At 40.6% G+C, this 18,752-nt stretch overlaps 32 non-coding genes across 32 annotated transcripts; all 32 read left to right on the top strand.

Annotated features, from left to right (window-relative positions):
• The first annotated feature begins 121 nt into the window (after positions 1-121).
• Positions 122-194, top strand: trnaa-agc (transfer RNA alanine (anticodon AGC)). Its single transcript has one exon. It is a non-coding gene; the product is annotated as a tRNA-Ala (tRNA).
• A 413-nt stretch (positions 195-607) lies between these two features.
• Positions 608-680, top strand: trnaa-agc (transfer RNA alanine (anticodon AGC)). Its single transcript has one exon. It is a non-coding gene; the product is annotated as a tRNA-Ala (tRNA).
• A 931-nt stretch (positions 681-1,611) lies between these two features.
• Positions 1,612-1,684, top strand: trnaa-agc (transfer RNA alanine (anticodon AGC)). Its single transcript has one exon. It is a non-coding gene; the product is annotated as a tRNA-Ala (tRNA).
• Positions 1,685-3,121: 1,437 nt separating this feature from the next.
• On the top strand, positions 3,122-3,194 carry trnaa-agc (transfer RNA alanine (anticodon AGC)). The gene has a single exon. It is a non-coding gene; the product is annotated as a tRNA-Ala (tRNA).
• Positions 3,195-3,607: 413 nt separating this feature from the next.
• On the top strand, positions 3,608-3,680 carry trnaa-agc (transfer RNA alanine (anticodon AGC)). The gene has a single exon. It is a non-coding gene; the product is annotated as a tRNA-Ala (tRNA).
• Positions 3,681-4,093: 413 nt separating this feature from the next.
• trnaa-cgc (transfer RNA alanine (anticodon CGC)) lies at positions 4,094-4,166 on the top strand. The gene has a single exon. It is a non-coding gene; the product is annotated as a tRNA-Ala (tRNA).
• A 429-nt stretch (positions 4,167-4,595) lies between these two features.
• On the top strand, positions 4,596-4,668 carry trnaa-agc (transfer RNA alanine (anticodon AGC)). The gene has a single exon. It is a non-coding gene; the product is annotated as a tRNA-Ala (tRNA).
• Positions 4,669-5,599: 931 nt separating this feature from the next.
• trnaa-agc (transfer RNA alanine (anticodon AGC)) lies at positions 5,600-5,672 on the top strand. Its single transcript has one exon. It is a non-coding gene; the product is annotated as a tRNA-Ala (tRNA).
• Positions 5,673-6,597: 925 nt separating this feature from the next.
• On the top strand, positions 6,598-6,670 carry trnaa-agc (transfer RNA alanine (anticodon AGC)). The gene has a single exon. It is a non-coding gene; the product is annotated as a tRNA-Ala (tRNA).
• A 413-nt stretch (positions 6,671-7,083) lies between these two features.
• Positions 7,084-7,156, top strand: trnaa-agc (transfer RNA alanine (anticodon AGC)). Its single transcript has one exon. It is a non-coding gene; the product is annotated as a tRNA-Ala (tRNA).
• Positions 7,157-7,569: 413 nt separating this feature from the next.
• Positions 7,570-7,642, top strand: trnaa-cgc (transfer RNA alanine (anticodon CGC)). Its single transcript has one exon. It is a non-coding gene; the product is annotated as a tRNA-Ala (tRNA).
• A 429-nt stretch (positions 7,643-8,071) lies between these two features.
• Positions 8,072-8,144, top strand: trnaa-agc (transfer RNA alanine (anticodon AGC)). Its single transcript has one exon. It is a non-coding gene; the product is annotated as a tRNA-Ala (tRNA).
• Positions 8,145-8,557: 413 nt separating this feature from the next.
• On the top strand, positions 8,558-8,630 carry trnaa-agc (transfer RNA alanine (anticodon AGC)). Its single transcript has one exon. It is a non-coding gene; the product is annotated as a tRNA-Ala (tRNA).
• Positions 8,631-9,043: 413 nt separating this feature from the next.
• On the top strand, positions 9,044-9,116 carry trnaa-agc (transfer RNA alanine (anticodon AGC)). The gene has a single exon. It is a non-coding gene; the product is annotated as a tRNA-Ala (tRNA).
• A 915-nt stretch (positions 9,117-10,031) lies between these two features.
• Positions 10,032-10,104, top strand: trnaa-agc (transfer RNA alanine (anticodon AGC)). Its single transcript has one exon. It is a non-coding gene; the product is annotated as a tRNA-Ala (tRNA).
• A 413-nt stretch (positions 10,105-10,517) lies between these two features.
• Positions 10,518-10,590, top strand: trnaa-agc (transfer RNA alanine (anticodon AGC)). Its single transcript has one exon. It is a non-coding gene; the product is annotated as a tRNA-Ala (tRNA).
• Positions 10,591-11,019: 429 nt separating this feature from the next.
• On the top strand, positions 11,020-11,092 carry trnaa-agc (transfer RNA alanine (anticodon AGC)). Its single transcript has one exon. It is a non-coding gene; the product is annotated as a tRNA-Ala (tRNA).
• A 413-nt stretch (positions 11,093-11,505) lies between these two features.
• Positions 11,506-11,578, top strand: trnaa-agc (transfer RNA alanine (anticodon AGC)). The gene has a single exon. It is a non-coding gene; the product is annotated as a tRNA-Ala (tRNA).
• A 413-nt stretch (positions 11,579-11,991) lies between these two features.
• trnaa-agc (transfer RNA alanine (anticodon AGC)) lies at positions 11,992-12,064 on the top strand. Its single transcript has one exon. It is a non-coding gene; the product is annotated as a tRNA-Ala (tRNA).
• A 413-nt stretch (positions 12,065-12,477) lies between these two features.
• trnaa-agc (transfer RNA alanine (anticodon AGC)) lies at positions 12,478-12,550 on the top strand. Its single transcript has one exon. It is a non-coding gene; the product is annotated as a tRNA-Ala (tRNA).
• A 429-nt stretch (positions 12,551-12,979) lies between these two features.
• On the top strand, positions 12,980-13,052 carry trnaa-agc (transfer RNA alanine (anticodon AGC)). The gene has a single exon. It is a non-coding gene; the product is annotated as a tRNA-Ala (tRNA).
• A 413-nt stretch (positions 13,053-13,465) lies between these two features.
• trnaa-agc (transfer RNA alanine (anticodon AGC)) lies at positions 13,466-13,538 on the top strand. Its single transcript has one exon. It is a non-coding gene; the product is annotated as a tRNA-Ala (tRNA).
• A 413-nt stretch (positions 13,539-13,951) lies between these two features.
• trnaa-agc (transfer RNA alanine (anticodon AGC)) lies at positions 13,952-14,024 on the top strand. Its single transcript has one exon. It is a non-coding gene; the product is annotated as a tRNA-Ala (tRNA).
• A 413-nt stretch (positions 14,025-14,437) lies between these two features.
• On the top strand, positions 14,438-14,510 carry trnaa-agc (transfer RNA alanine (anticodon AGC)). Its single transcript has one exon. It is a non-coding gene; the product is annotated as a tRNA-Ala (tRNA).
• A 413-nt stretch (positions 14,511-14,923) lies between these two features.
• On the top strand, positions 14,924-14,996 carry trnaa-agc (transfer RNA alanine (anticodon AGC)). Its single transcript has one exon. It is a non-coding gene; the product is annotated as a tRNA-Ala (tRNA).
• A 411-nt stretch (positions 14,997-15,407) lies between these two features.
• trnaa-cgc (transfer RNA alanine (anticodon CGC)) lies at positions 15,408-15,480 on the top strand. Its single transcript has one exon. It is a non-coding gene; the product is annotated as a tRNA-Ala (tRNA).
• Positions 15,481-15,909: 429 nt separating this feature from the next.
• Positions 15,910-15,982, top strand: trnaa-agc (transfer RNA alanine (anticodon AGC)). The gene has a single exon. It is a non-coding gene; the product is annotated as a tRNA-Ala (tRNA).
• Positions 15,983-16,395: 413 nt separating this feature from the next.
• trnaa-agc (transfer RNA alanine (anticodon AGC)) lies at positions 16,396-16,468 on the top strand. Its single transcript has one exon. It is a non-coding gene; the product is annotated as a tRNA-Ala (tRNA).
• A 429-nt stretch (positions 16,469-16,897) lies between these two features.
• Positions 16,898-16,970, top strand: trnaa-agc (transfer RNA alanine (anticodon AGC)). The gene has a single exon. It is a non-coding gene; the product is annotated as a tRNA-Ala (tRNA).
• Positions 16,971-17,383: 413 nt separating this feature from the next.
• Positions 17,384-17,456, top strand: trnaa-agc (transfer RNA alanine (anticodon AGC)). Its single transcript has one exon. It is a non-coding gene; the product is annotated as a tRNA-Ala (tRNA).
• A 411-nt stretch (positions 17,457-17,867) lies between these two features.
• trnaa-cgc (transfer RNA alanine (anticodon CGC)) lies at positions 17,868-17,940 on the top strand. Its single transcript has one exon. It is a non-coding gene; the product is annotated as a tRNA-Ala (tRNA).
• Positions 17,941-18,369: 429 nt separating this feature from the next.
• On the top strand, positions 18,370-18,442 carry trnaa-agc (transfer RNA alanine (anticodon AGC)). Its single transcript has one exon. It is a non-coding gene; the product is annotated as a tRNA-Ala (tRNA).
• Positions 18,443-18,752: the final 310 nt, after the last annotated feature.

The following is an 18,752-nucleotide window of genomic DNA, read 5'->3' as shown; positions in this document are numbered from 1 at the left end:
GTTGATGGTTTTTAAATATAAAAGTAATAAAGAGCCAGCTCTCTCACAACTGTTTAGAAGTTGTTTTGAAGAGTCATTAACCAGTGACTCAAAGAATTACATGTGAGTCTTAGCTAGACATGGGGAATTAGCTCAAATGGTAGAGCGCTCGCTTAGCATGCGAGAGGTAGCGGGATCGATACCCGCATTCTCCAGTGTTTCAGCTGTTGGACTAAGGAAACTCACCATGAATACCAAACTTCACATACCGTCAAGGAGGTGTTCTCCACCACAGCCACGACAAACAACTTCCCTTGGTATCAGCAACTCTCAGCTTCGCACAGCCATACTCCCCCAAAGGAAAACCCCCATGTATTCAAAATAATGCAGTAGCCATTTCCAGAAACACTATCGTAACATAATAGATCCTAATGGGGACTTGGAATGGTGTAGTTGTGGTAACACATTCACTTCTATTTATGTATCTGTAATGGTCATAATTAATTAGTTGATGGTTTTTAAATATAAAAGTAATAAAGAGCCAGCTCTCTCACAACTGTTTAGAAGTTGTTTTGAAGAGTCATTAACCAGTGACTCAAAGAATTACATGTGAGTCTTAGCTAGACATGGGGAATTAGCTCAAATGGTAGAGCGCTCGCTTAGCATGCGAGAGGTAGCGGGATCGATACCCGCATTCTCCAATGTTTCAGCTGTTGGACTAAGGAAACTCACCATGAATACCGAACTTCACATACCGTCAAGGAGGTGTTCTCCACCACAGCCACGACTAACAACTTCCCTTAGTATCAGCAACCCTCAGCTTTGCACAGCCATACTACCCTAAAGGAAAACCCCCAAGAAAAAATACCACCATGTATTCAAAATAATGCAGTAGCCATTTGCAGAAACACTATCATAACATAATAGATCCTAATGGGGACTCGGAATGGTGTAGTTGTGGTAACACATTCACATTCATTTATGTATCTGTAATGGTCATAACTAATTAGTTGATGGTTTTTAAATATAAAAGTAATAAAGAGCCAGCGCTCTCACAACTGTTTAGAAGTTGTTTTGAAGAGTCATTAACCAGTGACTCAAAGGATTACATGTGAGTCTTAGATAAACATGGGGAATTAGTTCAAATGGTAGAGCACTCGCTTAGCATGCGAGAAGTAGCGGGATCGATACCCGCATTCTCCAGTGTTTTAGTTGTTGGACCAAGGAAACTCACCAGAAATACCAAACTTCACATACCGTCAAGGAGGTGTTCTCCACCACAGCCACGACAAACAACTTCCCTTGGTATCAGCAACTCTCAGCTTTGCACAGCCATACTCCCCTAAAGGAAAACCCCCAAGAAAAAATACCACCATGTATTCAAAATAATGCAGTAGCCATTTCCAGAAACACTATCGTAACATAATAGATCCTAATGGGGACTTGGAATGGTGTAGTTGTGGTAACACATTCACTTCTATTTATGTATCTGTAATGGTCATAATTAATTAGTTGATGGTTTTTAAATATAAAAGTAATAAAGAGCCAGCTCTCTCACAACTGTTTAGAAGTTGTTTTGAAGAGTCATTAACCAGTGACTCAAAGAATTACATGTGAGTCTTAGCTAGACATGGGGAATTAGCTCAAATGGTAGAGCGCTCGCTTAGCATGTGAGAGGTAGCGGGATCGATACCCGCATTCTCCAGTGTTTCAGCTGTTGGACTAAGGAAACTCACCAGAAATACCAAACTTCACATACCGTCAAGGAGGTGTTCTCCACCACAGCCACGACAAACAACTTCCCTTGGTATCAGCAACTCTCAGCTTCGCACAGCCATACTCCCCTAAAGGAAAACCCCCATGTATTCAAAATAATGCAGTAGCCATTTCCAGAAACACTATCATAACATAATAGATCCTAATGGGGACTTGGAATGGTGTAGTTGTGACAACACATTCACATCTATTTATGTATCTGTAATGGTCATAATTAATTAGTTGATGGTTTTTAAATATAAAAGTAATAAAGAGCCAGCGCTCTCACAACTGTTTAGAAGTTGTTTTGAGGAGTCATTAACCAGTGACTCAAAGGATTACATGTGACTCTTAGATAAACATGGGGAATTAGCTGAAATGGTAGAGCGCTTGCTTCGCATGTGAGAGGTAGCGGGATCGATACCCGCATTCTCCAGTGTTTTAGCTGTTGGACCAAGGAAACTCACCAGAAATACCAAACTTCACATACCATCAAGGAGGTGTTCTCCACCACAGCCACGACAAACAACTTCCCTTGGTATCAGCAGGTATCAGCAACCCTCAGCTTTGCACAGCCATACTACCCTAAAGGAAAACCCCCAAGAAAAAATACCACCATGTATTCAAAATAATGCAGTAGCCATTTCCAGAAACACTATCGTAACATAATAGATCCTAATGGGGACTTGGAATGGTGTAGTTGTGGTAACACATTCACTTCTATTTATGTATCTGTAATGGTCATAATTAATTAGTTGATGGTTTTTAAATATAAAAGTAATAAAGAGCCAGCTCTCTCACAACTGTTTAGAAGTTGTTTTGAAGAGTCATTAACCAGTGACTCAAAGGATTACATGTGACTCTTAGATAAACATGGGGAATTAGCTGAAATGGTAGAGCGCTTGCTTCGCATGTGAGAGGTAGCGGGATCGATACCCGCATTCTCCAGTGTTTTAGCTGTTGGACCAAGGAAACTCACCAGAAATACCAAACTTCACATACCATCAAGGAGGTGTTCTCCACCACAGCCACGACAAACAACTTCCCTTGGTATCAGCAGGTATCAGCAACCCTCAGCTTTGCACAGCCATACTACCCTAAAGGAAAACCCCCAAGAAAAAATACCACCATGTATTCAAAATAATGCAGTAGCCATTTCCAGAAACACTATCGTAACATAATAGATCCTAATGGGGACTTGGAATGGTGTAGTTGTGGTAACACATTCACTTCTATTTATGTATCTGTAATGGTCATAATTAATTAGTTGATGGTTTTTAAATATAAAAGTAATAAAGAGCCAGCTCTCTCACAACTGTTTAGAAGTTGTTTTGAAGAGTCATTAACCAGTGACTCAAAGGATTACATGTGAGCCTTAGCTAAACATGGGGAATTAGCTCAAATGGTAGAGCGCTCGCTTAGCATGCGAGAGGTAGCGGGATCGATACCCGCATTCTCCAGTGTTTTAGCTGTTGGACCAAGGAAACTCACCAGAAATACCAAACTTCACATACCATCAAGGAGGTGTTCTCCACCACAGCCACAACAAACAACTTCCCTTGGTATCAGCAACCCTCAGCTTTGCACAGCCAAACTACCCTAAAGGAAAACCCCCATGTATTCAAAATAATGCAGTAGCCATTTCCAGAAACACTATCATAACATAATAGATCCTAATGGGGACTTGGAATGGTGTAGTTGTGGTAACACATTCACTTTCATTTATGTATCTGTAATGGTCATAACTAATTAGTTGATGGTTTTTAAATATAAAAGTAATAAAGAGCCAGCGCTCTCACAACTGTTTAGAAGTTGTTTTGAAGAGTCATTAACCAGTGACTCAAAGGATTACATGTGAGTCTTAGCTAAACATGGGGAATTAGCTCAAATGGTAGAGCGCTCGCTTAGCATGCGAGAGGTAGCGGGATCGATACCCGCATTCTCCAGTGTTTTAGTTGTTGGACCAAGGAAACTCACCAGAAATACCAAACTTCACATACCGTCAAGGAGGTGTTCTCCACCACAGCCACGACAAACAACTTCCCTTGGTATCAGCAACTCTCAGCTTCGCACAGCCATACTCCCCTAAAGGAAAACCCCCATGTATTCAAAATAATGCAGTAGCCATTTCCAGAAACACTATCATAACATAATAGATCCTAATGGGGACTTGGAATGGTGTAGTTGTGGTAACACATTCACTTTCATTTATGTATCTGTAATGGTCATAACTAATTAGTTGATGGTTTTTAAATATAAAAGTAATAAAGAGCCAGCGCTCTCACAACTGTTTAGAAGTTGTTTTGAAGAGTCATTAACCAGTGACTCAAAGGATTACATGTGACTCTTAGGTAAACATGGGGAATTAGCTCAAATGGTAGAGCGCTTGCTTCGCATGCGAGAGGTAGCGGGATCGATACCCGCATTCTCCAGTGTTTTAGCTGTTGGACCAAGGAAACTCACCAGAAATACCAAACTTCACATACCATCAAGGAGGTGTTCTCCACCACAGCCACGACAAACAACTTCCCTTGGTATCAGCAACTCTCAGCTTTGCACAGCCATACTCCCCTAAAGGAAAACCCCCAAGAAAAAATACCACCATGTATTCAAAATAATGCAGTAGCCATTTCCAGAAACACTATCGTAACATAATAGATCCTAATGGGGACTTGGAATGGTGTAGTTGTGGTAACACATTCACTTCTATTTATGTATCTGTAATGGTCATAATTAATTAGTTGATGGTTTTTAAATATAAAAGTAATAAAGAGCCAGCTCTCTCACAACTGTTTAGAAGTTGTTTTGAAGAGTCATTAACCAGTGACTCAAAGAATTACATGTGAGTCTTAGCTAGACATGGGGAATTAGCTCAAATGGTAGAGCGCTCGCTTAGCATGCGAGAGGTAGCGGGATCGATACCCGCATTCTCCAGTGTTTCAGCTGTTGGACTAAGGAAACTCACCATGAATACCGAACTTCACATACCGTCAAGGAGGTGTTCTCCACCACAGCCACGACTAACAACTTCCCTTAGTATCAGCAACCCTCAGCTTTGCACAGCCATACTACCCTAAAGGAAAACCCCCAAGAAAAAATACCACCATGTATTCAAAATAATGCAGTAGCCATTTGCAGAAACACTATCATAACATAATAGATCCTAATGGGGACTCGGAATGGTGTAGTTGTGGTAACACATTCACATTCATTTATGTATCTGTAATGGTCATAACTAATTAGTTGATGGTTTTTAAATATAAAAGTAATAAAGAGCCAGCGCTCTCACAACTGTTTAGAAGTTGTTTTGAAGAGTCATTAACCAGTGACTCAAAGGATTACATGTGAGTCTTAGATAAACATGGGGAATTAGTTCAAATGGTAGAGCACTCGCTTAGCATGCGAGAAGTAGCGGGATCGATACCCGCATTCTCCAGTGTTTTAGTTGTTGGACCAAGGAAACTCACCAGAAATACCAAACTTCACATACCGTCAAGGAGGTGTTCTCCACCACAGCCACGACAAACAACTTCCCTTGGTATCAGCAACTCTCAGCTTTGCACAGCCATACTCCCCTAAAGGAAAACCCCCAAGAAAAAATACCACCATGTATTCAAAATAATGCAGTAGCCATTTCCAGAAACACTATCGTAACATAATAGATCCTAATGGGGACTTGGAATGGTGTAGTTGTGGTAACACATTCACTTCTATTTATGTATCTGTAATGGTCATAATTAATTAGTTGATGGTTTTTAAATATAAAAGTAATAAAGAGCCAGCTCTCTCACAACTGTTTAGAAGTTGTTTTGAAGAGTCATTAACCAGTGACTCAAAGAATTACATGTGAGTCTTAGCTAGACATGGGGAATTAGCTCAAATGGTAGAGCGCTCGCTTAGCATGTGAGAGGTAGCGGGATCGATACCCGCATTCTCCAGTGTTTCAGCTGTTGGACTAAGGAAACTCACCAGAAATACCAAACTTCACATACCGTCAAGGAGGTGTTCTCCACCACAGCCACGACAAACAACTTCCCTTGGTATCAGCAACTCTCAGCTTCGCACAGCCATACTCCCCTAAAGGAAAACCCCCATGTATTCAAAATAATGCAGTAGCCATTTCCAGAAACACTATCATAACATAATAGATCCTAATGGGGACTTGGAATGGTGTAGTTGTGATAACACATTCACATCTATTTATGTATCTGTAATGGTCATAATTAATTAGTTGATGGTTTTTAAATATAAAAGTAATAAAGAGCCAGCGCTCTCACAACTGTTTAGAAGTTGTTTTGAGGAGTCATTAACCAGTGACTCAAAGGATTACATGTGACTCTTAGATAAACATGGGGAATTAGCTGAAATGGTAGAGCGCTTGCTTCGCATGTGAGAGGTAGCGGGATCGATACCCGCATTCTCCAGTGTTTTAGCTGTTGGACCAAGGAAACTCACCAGAAATACCAAACTTCACATACCATCAAGGAGGTGTTCTCCACCACAGCCACGACAAACAACTTCCCTTGGTATCAGCAGGTATCAGCAACCCTCAGCTTTGCACAGCCATACTACCCTAAAGGAAAACCCCCAAGAAAAAATACCACCATGTATTCAAAATAATGCAGTAGCCATTTCCAGAAACACTATCGTAACATAATAGATCCTAATGGGGACTTGGAATGGTGTAGTTGTGGTAACACATTCACTTCTATTTATGTATCTGTAATGGTCATAATTAATTAGTTGATGGTTTTTAAATATAAAAGTAATAAAGAGCCAGCTCTCTCACAACTGTTTAGAAGTTGTTTTGAAGAGTCATTAACCAGTGACTCAAAGGATTACATGTGAGCCTTAGCTAAACATGGGGAATTAGCTCAAATGGTAGAGCGCTCGCTTAGCATGCGAGAGGTAGCGGGATCGATACCCGCATTCTCCAGTGTTTTAGCTGTTGGACCAAGGAAACTCACCAGAAATACCAAACTTCACATACCATCAAGGAGGTGTTCTCCACCACAGCCACAACAAACAACTTCCCTTGGTATCAGCAACCCTCAGCTTTGCACAGCCAAACTACCCTAAAGGAAAACCCCCATGTATTCAAAATAATGCAGTAGCCATTTCCAGAAACACTATCATAACATAATAGATCCTAATGGGGACTTGGAATGGTGTAGTTCTGGTAACACATTCACTTTCATTTATGTATCTGTAATGGTCATAACTAATTAGTTGATGGTTTTTAAATATAAAAGTAATAAAGAGCCAGCGCTCTCACAACTGTTTAGAAGTTGTTTTGAAGAGTCATTAACCAGTGACTCAAAGGATTACATGTGAGTCTTAGCTAAACATGGGGAATTAGCTCAAATGGTAGAGCGCTCGCTTAGCATGCGAGAGGTAGCGGGATCGATACCCGCATTCTCCAGTGTTTTAGTTGTTGGACCAAGGAAACTCACCAGAAATACCAAACTTCACATACCGTCAAGGAGGTGTTCTCCACCACAGCCACGACAAACAACTTCCCTTGGTATCAGCAACTCTCAGCTTCGCACAGCCATACTCCCCTAAAGGAAAACCCCCATGTATTCAAAATAATGCAGTAGCCATTTCCAGAAACACTATCATAACATAATAGATCCTAATGGGGACTTGGAATGGTGTAGTTGTGGTAACACATTCACTTTCATTTATGTATCTGTAATGGTCATAACTAATTAGTTGATGGTTTTTAAATATAAAAGTAATAAAGAGCCAGCGCTCTCACAACTGTTTAGAAGTTGTTTTGAAGAGTCATTAACCAGTGACTCAAAGGATTACATGTGACTCTTAGGTAAACATGGGGAATTAGCTCAAATGGTAGAGCGCTTGCTTCGCATGCGAGAGGTAGCGGGATCGATACCCGCATTCTCCAGTGTTTTAGCTGTTGGACCAAGGAAACTCACCAGAAATACCAAACTTCACATACCATCAAGGAGGTGTTCTCCACCACAGCCACGACAAACAACTTCCCTTGGTATCAGCAACTCTCAGCTTTGCACAGCCATACTCCCCTAAAGGAAAACCCCCAAGAAAAAATACCACCATGTATTCAAAATAATGCAGTAGCCATTTCCAGAAACACTATCGTAACATAATAGATCCTAATGGGGACTTGGAATGGTGTAGTTGTGGTAACACATTCACTTCTATTTATGTATCTGTAATGGTCATAATTAATTAGTTGATGGTTTTTAAATATAAAAGTAATAAAGAGCCAGCTCTCTCACAACTGTTTAGAAGTTGTTTTGAAGAGTCATTAACCAGTGACTCAAAGAATTACATGTGAGTCTTAGCTAGACATGGGGAATTAGCTCAAATGGTAGAGCGCTCGCTTAGCATGCGAGAGGTAGCGGGATCGATACCCGCATTCTCCAGTGTTTCAGCTGTTGGACTAAGGAAACTCACCACGAATACCAAACTTCACATACCGTCAAGGAGGTGTTCTCCACCACAGCCACAACAAACAACTTCCTTTGGTATCAGCAACCCTCAGCTTTGCACAGCCAAACTACCCTAAAGGAAAACCCCCATGTATTCAAAATAATGCAGTAGCCATTTCCAGAAACACTATCATAACATAATAGATCCTAATGGGGACTTGGAATGGTATAGTTGTGGTAACACATTCACTTCTATTTATGTATCTGTAATGGTCATAATTAATTAGTTGATGGTTTTTAAATATAAAAGTAATAAAGAGCCAGCTCTCTCACAACTGTTTAGAAGTTGTTTTGAAGAGTCATTAACCAGTGACTCAAAGAATTACATGTGAGTCTTAGCTAGACATGGGGAATTAGCTTAAATGGTAGAGCGCTCGCTTAGCATGCGAGAGGTAGCGGGATCGATACCCGCATTCTCCAGTGTTTCAGCTGTTGGACCAAGGAAACTCACCATGAATACCAAAGTTCACATACCGTCAAGGAGGTGTTCTCCACCACAGCCACAACAAACAACTTCCCTTGGTATCAGCAACCCTCAGCTTTGCACAGCCAAACTACCCTAAAGGAAAACCCCCATGTATTCAAAATAATGCAGTAGCCATTTCCAGAAACACTATCATAACATAATAGATCCTAATGGGGACTTGGAATGGTGTAGTTGTGGTAACACATTCACTTCTATTTATGTATCTGTAATGGTCATAATTAATTAGTTGATGGTTTTTAAATATAAAAGTAATAAAGAGCCAGCTCTCTCACAACTGTTTAGAAGTTGTTTTGAAGAGTCATTAACCAGTGACTCAAAGAATTACATGTGAGTCTTAGCTAGACATGGGGAATTAGCTCAAATGGTAGAGCGCTCGCTTAGCATGCGAGAGGTAGCGGGATCGATACCCGCATTCTCCAGTGTTTCAGCTGTTGGACCAAGGAAACTCACCATGAATACCAAAGTTCACATACCGTCAAGGAGGTGTTCTCCACCACAGCCACAACTAACAACTTCCCTTAGTATCAGCAACCTTCAGCTTTGCACAGCCATACTACCCTAAAGGAAAACCCCCAAGAAAAAATACCACCATGTATTCAAAATAATGCAGTAGCCATTTCCAGAAACACTATCATAACATGATAGATCCTAATGGGGACTTGGAATGGTGTAGTTGTGGTAACACATTCACTTTAATTTATGTATCTGTAATGGTCATAACTAATTAGTTGATGGTTTTTATATATAAACGTAATAAAGAGCCAGCGCTCTCACAACTGTTTAGAAGTTGTTTTGAAGAGTCATTAACCAGTGACTCAAAGGATTACATGTGAGTCTTAGCTAAACATTTGGAATTAGCTCAAATGGTAGAGCGCTCGCTTAGCATGCGAGAGGTAGTGGGATCGATACCCGCATTCTCCAGTGTTTTAGCTGTTGGACCAAGGAAACTCACCAGAAATACCAAACTTCACATACCATCAAGGAGGTGTTCTCCACCACAGCCACAACAAACAACTTCCCTTGGTATCAGCAACCCTCAGCTTTGCACAGCCAAACTACCCTAAAGGAAAACCACCATGTATTCAAAATAATGCAGTAGCCATTTCCAGAAACACTATCGTAACATAATAGATCCTAATGGGGACTTGGAATGGTGTAGTTGTGGTAACACATTCACTTCTATTTATGTATCTGTAATGGTCATAATTAATTAGTTGATGGTTTTTAAATATAAAAGTAATAAAGAGCCAGCTCTCTCACAACTGTTTAGAAGTTGTTTTGAAGAGTCATTAACCAGTGACTCAAAGGATTACATGTGAGTCTTAGCTAAACATGGGGAATTAGCTCAAATGGTAGAGCGCTCGCTTAGCATGCGAGAGGTAGCGGGATCGATACCCGCATTCTCCAGTGTTTTAGCTGTTGGACCAAGGAAACTCACCAGAAATACCAAACTTCACATACCATCAAGGAGGTGTTCTCCACCACAGCCACAACAAACAACTTCCCTTGGTATCAGCAACCCTCAGCTTTGCACAGCCAAACTACCCTAAAGGAAAACCCCCATGTATTCAAAATAATGCAGTAGCCATTTCCAGAAACACTATCATAACATAATAGATCCTAATGGGGACTTGGAATGGTGTAGTTGTGGTAACACATTCACTTTCATTTATGTATCTGTAATGGTCATAACTAATTAGTTGATGGTTTTTAAATATAAAAGTAATAAAGAGCCAGCTCTCTCACAACTGTTTAGAAGTTGTTTTGAAGAGTCATTAACCAGTGACTCAAAGAATTACATGTGAGTCTTAGCTAGACATGGGGAATTAGCTCAAATGGTAGAGCGCTCGCTTAGCATGCGAGAGGTAGCGGGATCGATACCCGCATTCTCCAGTGTTTCAGCTGTTGGACCAAGGAAACTCACCATGAATACCAAAGTTCACATACCGTCAAGGAGGTGTTCTCCACCACAGCCACAACTAACAACTTCCCTTAGTATCAGCAACCTTCAGCTTTGCACAGCCATACTACCCTAAAGGAAAACCCCCAAGAAAAAATACCACCATGTATTCAAAATAATGCAGTAGCCATTTCCAGAAACACTATCATAACATGATAGATCCTAATGGGGACTTGGAATGGTGTAGTTGTGGTAACACATTCACTTTAATTTATGTATCTGTAATGGTCATAACTAATTAGTTGATGGTTTTTAAATATAAACGTAATAAAGAGCCAGCGCTCTCACAACTGTTTAGAAGTTGTTTTGAAGAGTCATTAACCAGTGACTCAAAGGATTACATGTGAGTCTTAGCTAAACATGGGGAATTAGCTCAAATGGTAGAGCGCTCGCTTAGCATGCGAGAGGTAGCGGGATCGATACCCGCATTCTCCAGTGTTTTAGCTGTTGGACCAAGGAAACTCACCAGAAATACCAAACTTCACATACCATCAAGGAGGTGTTCTCCACCACAGCCACAACAAACAACTTCCCTTGGTATCAGCAACCCTCAGCTTTGCACAGCCAAACTACCCTAAAGGAAAACCACCATGTATTCAAAATAATGCAGTAGCCATTTCCAGAAACACTATCGTAACATAATAGATCCTAATGGGGACTTGGAATGGTGTAGTTGTGGTAAGACATTCACTTCTATTTATGTATCTGTAATGGTCATAATTAATTAGTTGATGGTTTTTAAATATAAAAGTAATAAAGAGCCAGCTCTCTCACAACTGTTTAGAAGTTGTTTTGAAGAGTCATTAACCAGTGACTCAAAGGATTACATGTGAGTCTTAGCTAAACATGGGGAATTAGCTCAAATGGTAGAGCGCTCGCTTAGCATGCGAGAGGTAGCGGGATCGATACCCGCATTCTCCAGTGTTTTAGCTGTTGGACCAAGGAAACTCACCAGAAATACCAAACTTCACATACCATCAAGGAGGTGTTCTCCACCACAGCCACAACAAACAACTTCCCTTGGTATCAGCAACCCTCAGCTTTGCACAGCCAAACTACCCTAAAGGAAAACCCCCATGTATTCAAAATAATGCAGTAGCCATTTCCAGAAACACTATCATAACATAATAGATCCTAATGGGGACTTGGAATGGTGTAGTTGTGGTAACACATTCACTTTCATTTATGTATCTGTAATGGTCATAACTAATTAGTTGATGGTTTTTAAATATAAAAGTAATAAAGAGCCAGCTCTCTCACAACTGTTTAGAAGTTGTTTTGAAGAGTCATTAACCAGTGACTCAAAGAATTACATGTGACTCTTAGCTAGACATGGGGAATTAGCTCAAATGGTAGAGCGCTCGCTTAGCATGCGAGAGGTAGCGGGATCGATACCCGCATTCTCCAGTGTTTTAGCTGTTGGACCAAGGAAACTCACCAGAAATACCAAACTTCACATACCATCAAGGAGGTGTTCTCCACCACAGCCACAACAAACAACTTCCCTTGGTATCAGCAACCCTCAGCTTTGCACAGCCAAACTACCCTAAAGGAAAACCCCCATGTATTCAAAATAATGCAGTAGCCATTTCCAGAAACACTATCATAACATAATAGATCCTAATGGGGACTTGGAATGGTGTAGTTGTGGTAACACATTCACTTTCATTTATGTATCTGTAATGGTCATAACTAATTAGTTGATGGTTTTTAAATATAAAAGTAATAAAGAGCCAGCTCTCTCACAACTGTTTAGAAGTTGTTTTGAAGAGTCATTAACCAGTGACTCAAAGAATTACATGTGACTCTTAGCTAGACATGGGGAATTAGCTCAAATGGTAGAGCGCTCGCTTAGCATGCGAGAGGTAGCGGGATCGATACCCGCATTCTCCAATGTTTCAGCTGTTGGACCAAGGAAACTCACCATGAATACCAAACTTCACATACCGTCAAGGAGGTGTTCTCGACCACAGCCACGACTAACAACTTCCCTTAGTATCAGCAACCCTCAGCTTTGCACAGCCATACTACCCTAAAGGAAAACCCCCAAGAAAAAATACCACCATGTATTCAAAATAATGCAGTAGCCATTTCCAGAAACACTATCGTAACATAATAGATCCTAATGGGGACTTGGAATGGTGTAGTTGTGGTAACACATTCACTTCTATTTATGTATCTGTAATGGTCATAATTAATTAGTTGATGGTTTTTAAATATAAAAGTAATAAAGAGCCAGCTCTCTCACAACTGTTTAGAAGTTGTTTTGAAGAGTCATTAACCAGTGACTCAAAGAATTACATGTGAGTCTTAGTTAGACATGGGGAATTAGCTCAAATGGTAGAGCGCTCGCTTAGCATGCGAGAGGTAGCGGGATCGATACCCGCATTCTCCAGTGTTTCAGCTGTTGGACCAAGGAAACTCACCATGAATACCAAACTTCACATACCGTCAAGGAGGTGTTCTCCACCACAGCCACAACAAACAACTTCCCTTGGTATCAGCAACCCTCAGCTTTGCACAGCCAAACAACCCTAAAGGAAAACCCCTATGTATTCAAACTAATGCAGTAGCCATTTCCAGAAACACTATCATAACATAATAGATCCTAATGGGGACTTGGAATGGTGTAGTTGTGGTAACACATTCACTTTCATTTATGTATCTGTAATGGTCATAACTAATTAGTTGATGGTTTTTAAATATAAAAGTAATAAAGAGCCAGCTCTCTCACAACTGTTTAGAAGTTGTTTTGAAGAGTCATTAACCAGTGACTCAAAGAATTACATGTGAGTCTTAGTTAGACATGGGGAATTAGCTCAAATGGTAGAGCGCTCGCTTAGCATGCGAGAGGTAGCGGGATCGATACCCGCATTCTCCAGTGTTTCAGCTGTTGGACCAAGGAAACTCACCATGAATACCAAACTTCACATACCGTCAAGGAGGTGTTCTCCACCACAGCCACAACAAACAACTTCCCTTGGTATCAGCAACCCTCAGCTTTGCACAGCCATACTCCCCTAAAGGAAAACCCCCATGTATTCAAAATAATGCAGTAGCCATTTCCAGAAACACTATCATAACATAATAGATCCTAATGGGGACTTGGAATGGTGTAGTTGTGGTAACACATTCACTTTCATTTATGTATCTGTAATGGTCATAACTAATTAGTTGATGGTTTTTAAATATAAAAGTAATAAAGAGCCAGCGCTCTCACAACTGTTTAGAAGTTGTTTTGAAGAGTCATTAACCAGTGACTCAAAGGATTACATGTGAGTCTTAGCTAAACATGGGGAATTAGCTCAAATGGTAGAGCGCTCGCTTAGCATGCGAGAGGTAGCGGGATCGATACCTGCATTCTCCAGTGTTTTAGTTGTTGGACCAAGGAAACTCACCAGAAATACCAAACTTCACATACCGTCAAGGAGGTGTTCTCCACCACAGCCACGACAAACAACTTCCCTTGGTATCAGCAACTCTCAGCTTCGCACAGCCATACTCCCCTAAAGGAAAACCCCCATGTATTCAAAATAATGCAGTAGCCATTTCCAGAAACACTATCGTAACATAATAGATCCTAATGGGGACTTGGAATGGTGTAGTTGTGGTAACACATTCACTTCTATTTATGTATCTGTAATGGTCATAATTAATTAGTTGATGGTTTTTAAATATAAAAGTAATAAAGAGCCAGCTCTCTCACAACTGTTTAGAAGTTGTTTTGAAGAGTCATTAACCAGTGACTCAAAGGATTACATGTGAGCCTTAGCTAAACATGGGGAATTAGCTCAAATGGTAGAGCGCTCGCTTAGCATGCGAGAGGTAGCGGGATCGATACCCGCATTCTCCAGTGTTTTAGCTGTTGGACCAAGGAAACTCACCAGAAATACCAAACTTCACATACCATCAAGGAGGTGTTCTCCACCACAGCCACAACAAACAACTTCCCTTGGTATCAGCAACCCTCAGCTTTGCACAGCCAAACTACCCTAAAGGAAAACCCCCATGTATTCAAAATAATGCAGTAGCCATTTCCAGAAACACTATCATAACATAATAGATCCTAATGGGGACTTGGAATGGTGTAGTTGTGGTAACACATTCACTTTCATTTATGTATCTGTAATGGTCATAACTAATTAGTTGATGGTTTTTAAATATAAAAGTAATAAAGAGCCAGCGCTCTCACAACTGTTTAGAAGTTGTTTTGAAGAGTCATTAACCAGTGACTCAAAGGATTACATGTGAGTCTTAGCTAAACATGGGGAATTAGCTCAAATGGTAGAGCGCTCGCTTAGCATGCGAGAGGTAGCGGGATCGATACCCGCATTCTCCAGTGTTTTAGTTGTTGGACCAAGGAAACTCACCAGAAATACCAAACTTCACATACCGTCAAGGAGGTGTTCTCCACCACAGCCACGACAAACAACTTCCCTTGGTATCAGCAACTCTCAGCTTCGCACAGCCATACTCCCCTAAAGGAAAACCCCCATGTATTCAAAATAATGCAGTAGCCATTTCCAGAAACACTATCATAACATAATAGATCCTAATGGGGACTTGGAATGGTGTAGTTGTGGTAACACATTCACTTTCATTTATGTATCTGTAATGGTCATAACTAATTAGTTGATGGTTTTTAAATATAAAAGTAATAAAGAGCCAGCGCTCTCACAACTGTTTAGAAGTTGTTTTGAAGAGTCATTAACCAGTGACTCAGGATTACATGTGACTCTTAGGTAAACATGGGGAATTAGCTCAAATGGTAGAGCGCTTGCTTCGCATGCGAGAGGTAGCGGGATCGATACCCGCATTCTCCAGTGTTTTAGCTGTTGGACCAAGGAAACTCACCAGAAATACCAAACTTCACATAACATCAAGGAGGTGTTCTCCACCACAGCCACGACAAACAACTTCCCTTGGTATCAGCAACTCTCAGCTTTGCACAGCCATACTCCCCTAAAGGAAAACCCCCAAGAAAAAATACCACCATGTATTCAAAATAATGCAGTAGCCATTTCCAGAAACACTATCGTAACATAATAGATCCTAATGGGGACTTGGAATGGTGTAGTTGTGGTAACACATTCACTTCTATTTATGTATCTGTAATGGTCATAATTAATTAGTTGATGGTTTTTAAATATAAAAGTAATAAAGAGCCAGCTCTCTCACAACTGTTTAGAAGTTGTTTTGAAGAGTCATTAACCAGTGACTCAAAGAATTACATGTGAGTCTTAGCTAGACATGGGGAATTAGCTCAAATGGTAGAGCGCTCGCTTAGCATGCGAGAGGTAGCGGGATCGATACCCGCATTCTCCAGTGTTTCAGCTGTTGGACTAAGGAAACTCACCATGAATACCAAACTTCACATACCGTCAAGGAGGTGTTCTCCACCACAGCCACAACAAGCAACTTCCCTTGGTACCAGCAACCCTCAGCTTTGCACAGCCAAACTACCCTAAAGGAAAACCCCCATGTATTCAAAATAATGCAGTAGCCATTTCCAGAAACACTATCATAACATAATACATCCTAATGGGGACTTGGAATGGTGTAGTTGTGGTAACACATTCACTTCTATTTATGTATCTGTAATGGTCATAATTAATTAGTTGATGGTTTTTAAATATAAAAGTAATAAAGAGCCAGCTCTCTCACAACTGTTTAGAAGTTGTTTTGAAGAGTCATTAACCAGTTACTCAAAGAATTACATGTGACTCTTAGCTAGACATGGGGAATTAGCTCAAATGGTAGAGCGCTCGCTTAGCATGCGAGAGGTAGCGGGATCGATACCCGCATTCTCCAATGTTTCAGCTGTTGGACCAAGGAAACTCACCATGAATACCAAACTTCACATACCGTCAAGGAGGTGTTCTCGACCACAGCCACGACAAACAACTTCCCTTGGTATCAGCAACTCTCAGCTTTGCACAGCCATACTCCCCTAAAGGAAAACCCCCAAGAAAAAATACCACCATGTATTCAAAATAATGCAGTAGCCATTTCCAGAAACACTATCGTAACATAATAGATCCTAATGGGGACTTGGAATGGTGTAGTTGTGGTAACACATTCACTTCTATTTATGTATCTGTAATGGTCATAATTAATTAGTTGATGGTTTTTAAATATAAAAGTAATAAAGAGCCAGCTCTCTCACAACTGTTTAGAAGTTGTTTTGAAGAGTCATTAACCAGTGACTCAAAGGATTACATGTAAGCCTTAGCTAAACATGGGGAATTAGCTCAAATGGTAGAGCGCTCGCTTAGCATGCGAGAGGTAGCGGGATCGATACCCGCATTCTCCAGTGTTTTAGCTGTTGGACCAAGGAAACTCACCAGAAATACCAAACTTCACATACCATCAAGGAGGTGTTCTCCACCACAGCCACAACAAACAACTTCCCTTGGTATCAGCAACCCTCAGCTTTGCACAGCCAAACTACCCTAAAGGAAAACCCCCATGTATTCAAAATAATGCAGTAGCCATTTCCAGAAACACTATCATAACATAATAGATCCTAATGGGGACTTGGAATGGTGTAGTTGTGGTAACACATTCACTTTCATTTATGTATCTGTAATGGTCATAACTAATTAGTTGATGGTTTTTAAATATAAAAGTAATAAAGAGCCAGCGCTCTCACAACTGTTTAGAAGTTGTTTTGAAGAGTCATTAACCAGTGACTCAAAGGATTACATGTGAGTCTTAGCTAAACATGGGGAATTAGCTCAAATGGTAGAGCGCTCGCTTAGCATGCGAGAGGTAGCGGGATCGATACCCGCATTCTCCAGTGTTTTAGTTGTTGGACCAAGGAAACTCACCAGAAATACCAAACTTCACATACCGTCAAGGAGGTGTTCTCCACCACAGCCACGACAAACAACTTCCCTTGGTATCAGCAACTCTCAGCTTCGCACAGCCATACTCCCCTAAAGGAAAACCCCCATGTATTCAAAATAATGCAGTAGCCATTTCCAGAAACACTATCATAACATAATAGATCCTAATGGGGACTTGGAATGGTGTAGTTGTGGTAACACATTCACTTTCATTTATGTATCTGTAATGGTCATAACTAATTAGTTGATGGTTTTTAAATATAAAAGTAATAAAGAGCCAGCGCTCTCACAACTGTTTAGAAGTTGTTTTGAAGAGTCATTAACCAGTGACTCAGGATTACATGTGACTCTTAGGTAAACATGGGGAATTAGCTCAAATGGTAGAGCGCTTGCTTCGCATGCGAGAGGTAGCGGGATCGATACCCGCATTCTCCAGTGTTTTAGCTGTTGGACCAAGGAAACTCACCAGAAATATCAAACTTCACATAACATCAAGGAGGTGTTCTCCACCACAGCCACGACAAACAACTTCCCTTGGTATCAGCAACTCTCAGCTTTGCACAGCCATACTCCCCTAAAGGAAAACCCCCAAGAAAAAATACCACCATGTATTCAAAATAATGCAGTAGCCATTTCCAGAAACACTATCGTAACATAATAGATCCTAATGGGGACTTGGAATGGTGTAGTTGTGGTAACACATTCACTTCTATTTATGTATCTGTAATGGTCATAATTAATTAGTTGATGGTTTTTAAATATAAAAGTAATAAAGAGCCAGCTCTCTCACAACTGTTTAGAAGTTGTTTTGAAGAGTCATTAACCAGTGACTCAAAGAATTACATGTGAGTCTTAGCTAGACATGGGGAATTAGCTCAAATGGTAGAGCGCTCGCTTAGCATGCGAGAGGTAGCGGGATCGATACCCGCATTCTCCAGTGTTTCAGCTGTTGGACTAAGGAAACTCACCATGAATACCAAACTTCACATACCGTCAAGGAGGTGTTCTCCACCACAGCCACAACAAGCAACTTCCCTTGGTACCAGCAACCCTCAGCTTTGCACAGCCAAACTACCCTAAAGGAAAACCCCCATGTATTCAAAATAATGCAGTAGCCATTTCCAGAAACACTATCATAACATAATACATCCTAATGGGGACTTGGAATGGTGTAGTTGTGGTAACACATTCACTTCTATTTATGTATCTGTAATGGTCATAATTAATTAGTTGATGGTTTTTAAATA

Source organism: Brienomyrus brachyistius, chromosome 2 (genome assembly GCF_023856365.1).
Source record: "Brienomyrus brachyistius isolate T26 chromosome 2, BBRACH_0.4, whole genome shotgun sequence".
NCBI lineage: Eukaryota > Metazoa > Chordata > Actinopteri > Osteoglossiformes > Mormyridae > Brienomyrus > Brienomyrus brachyistius.
This window is presented reverse-complemented; position numbering and strand designations above follow the sequence as displayed.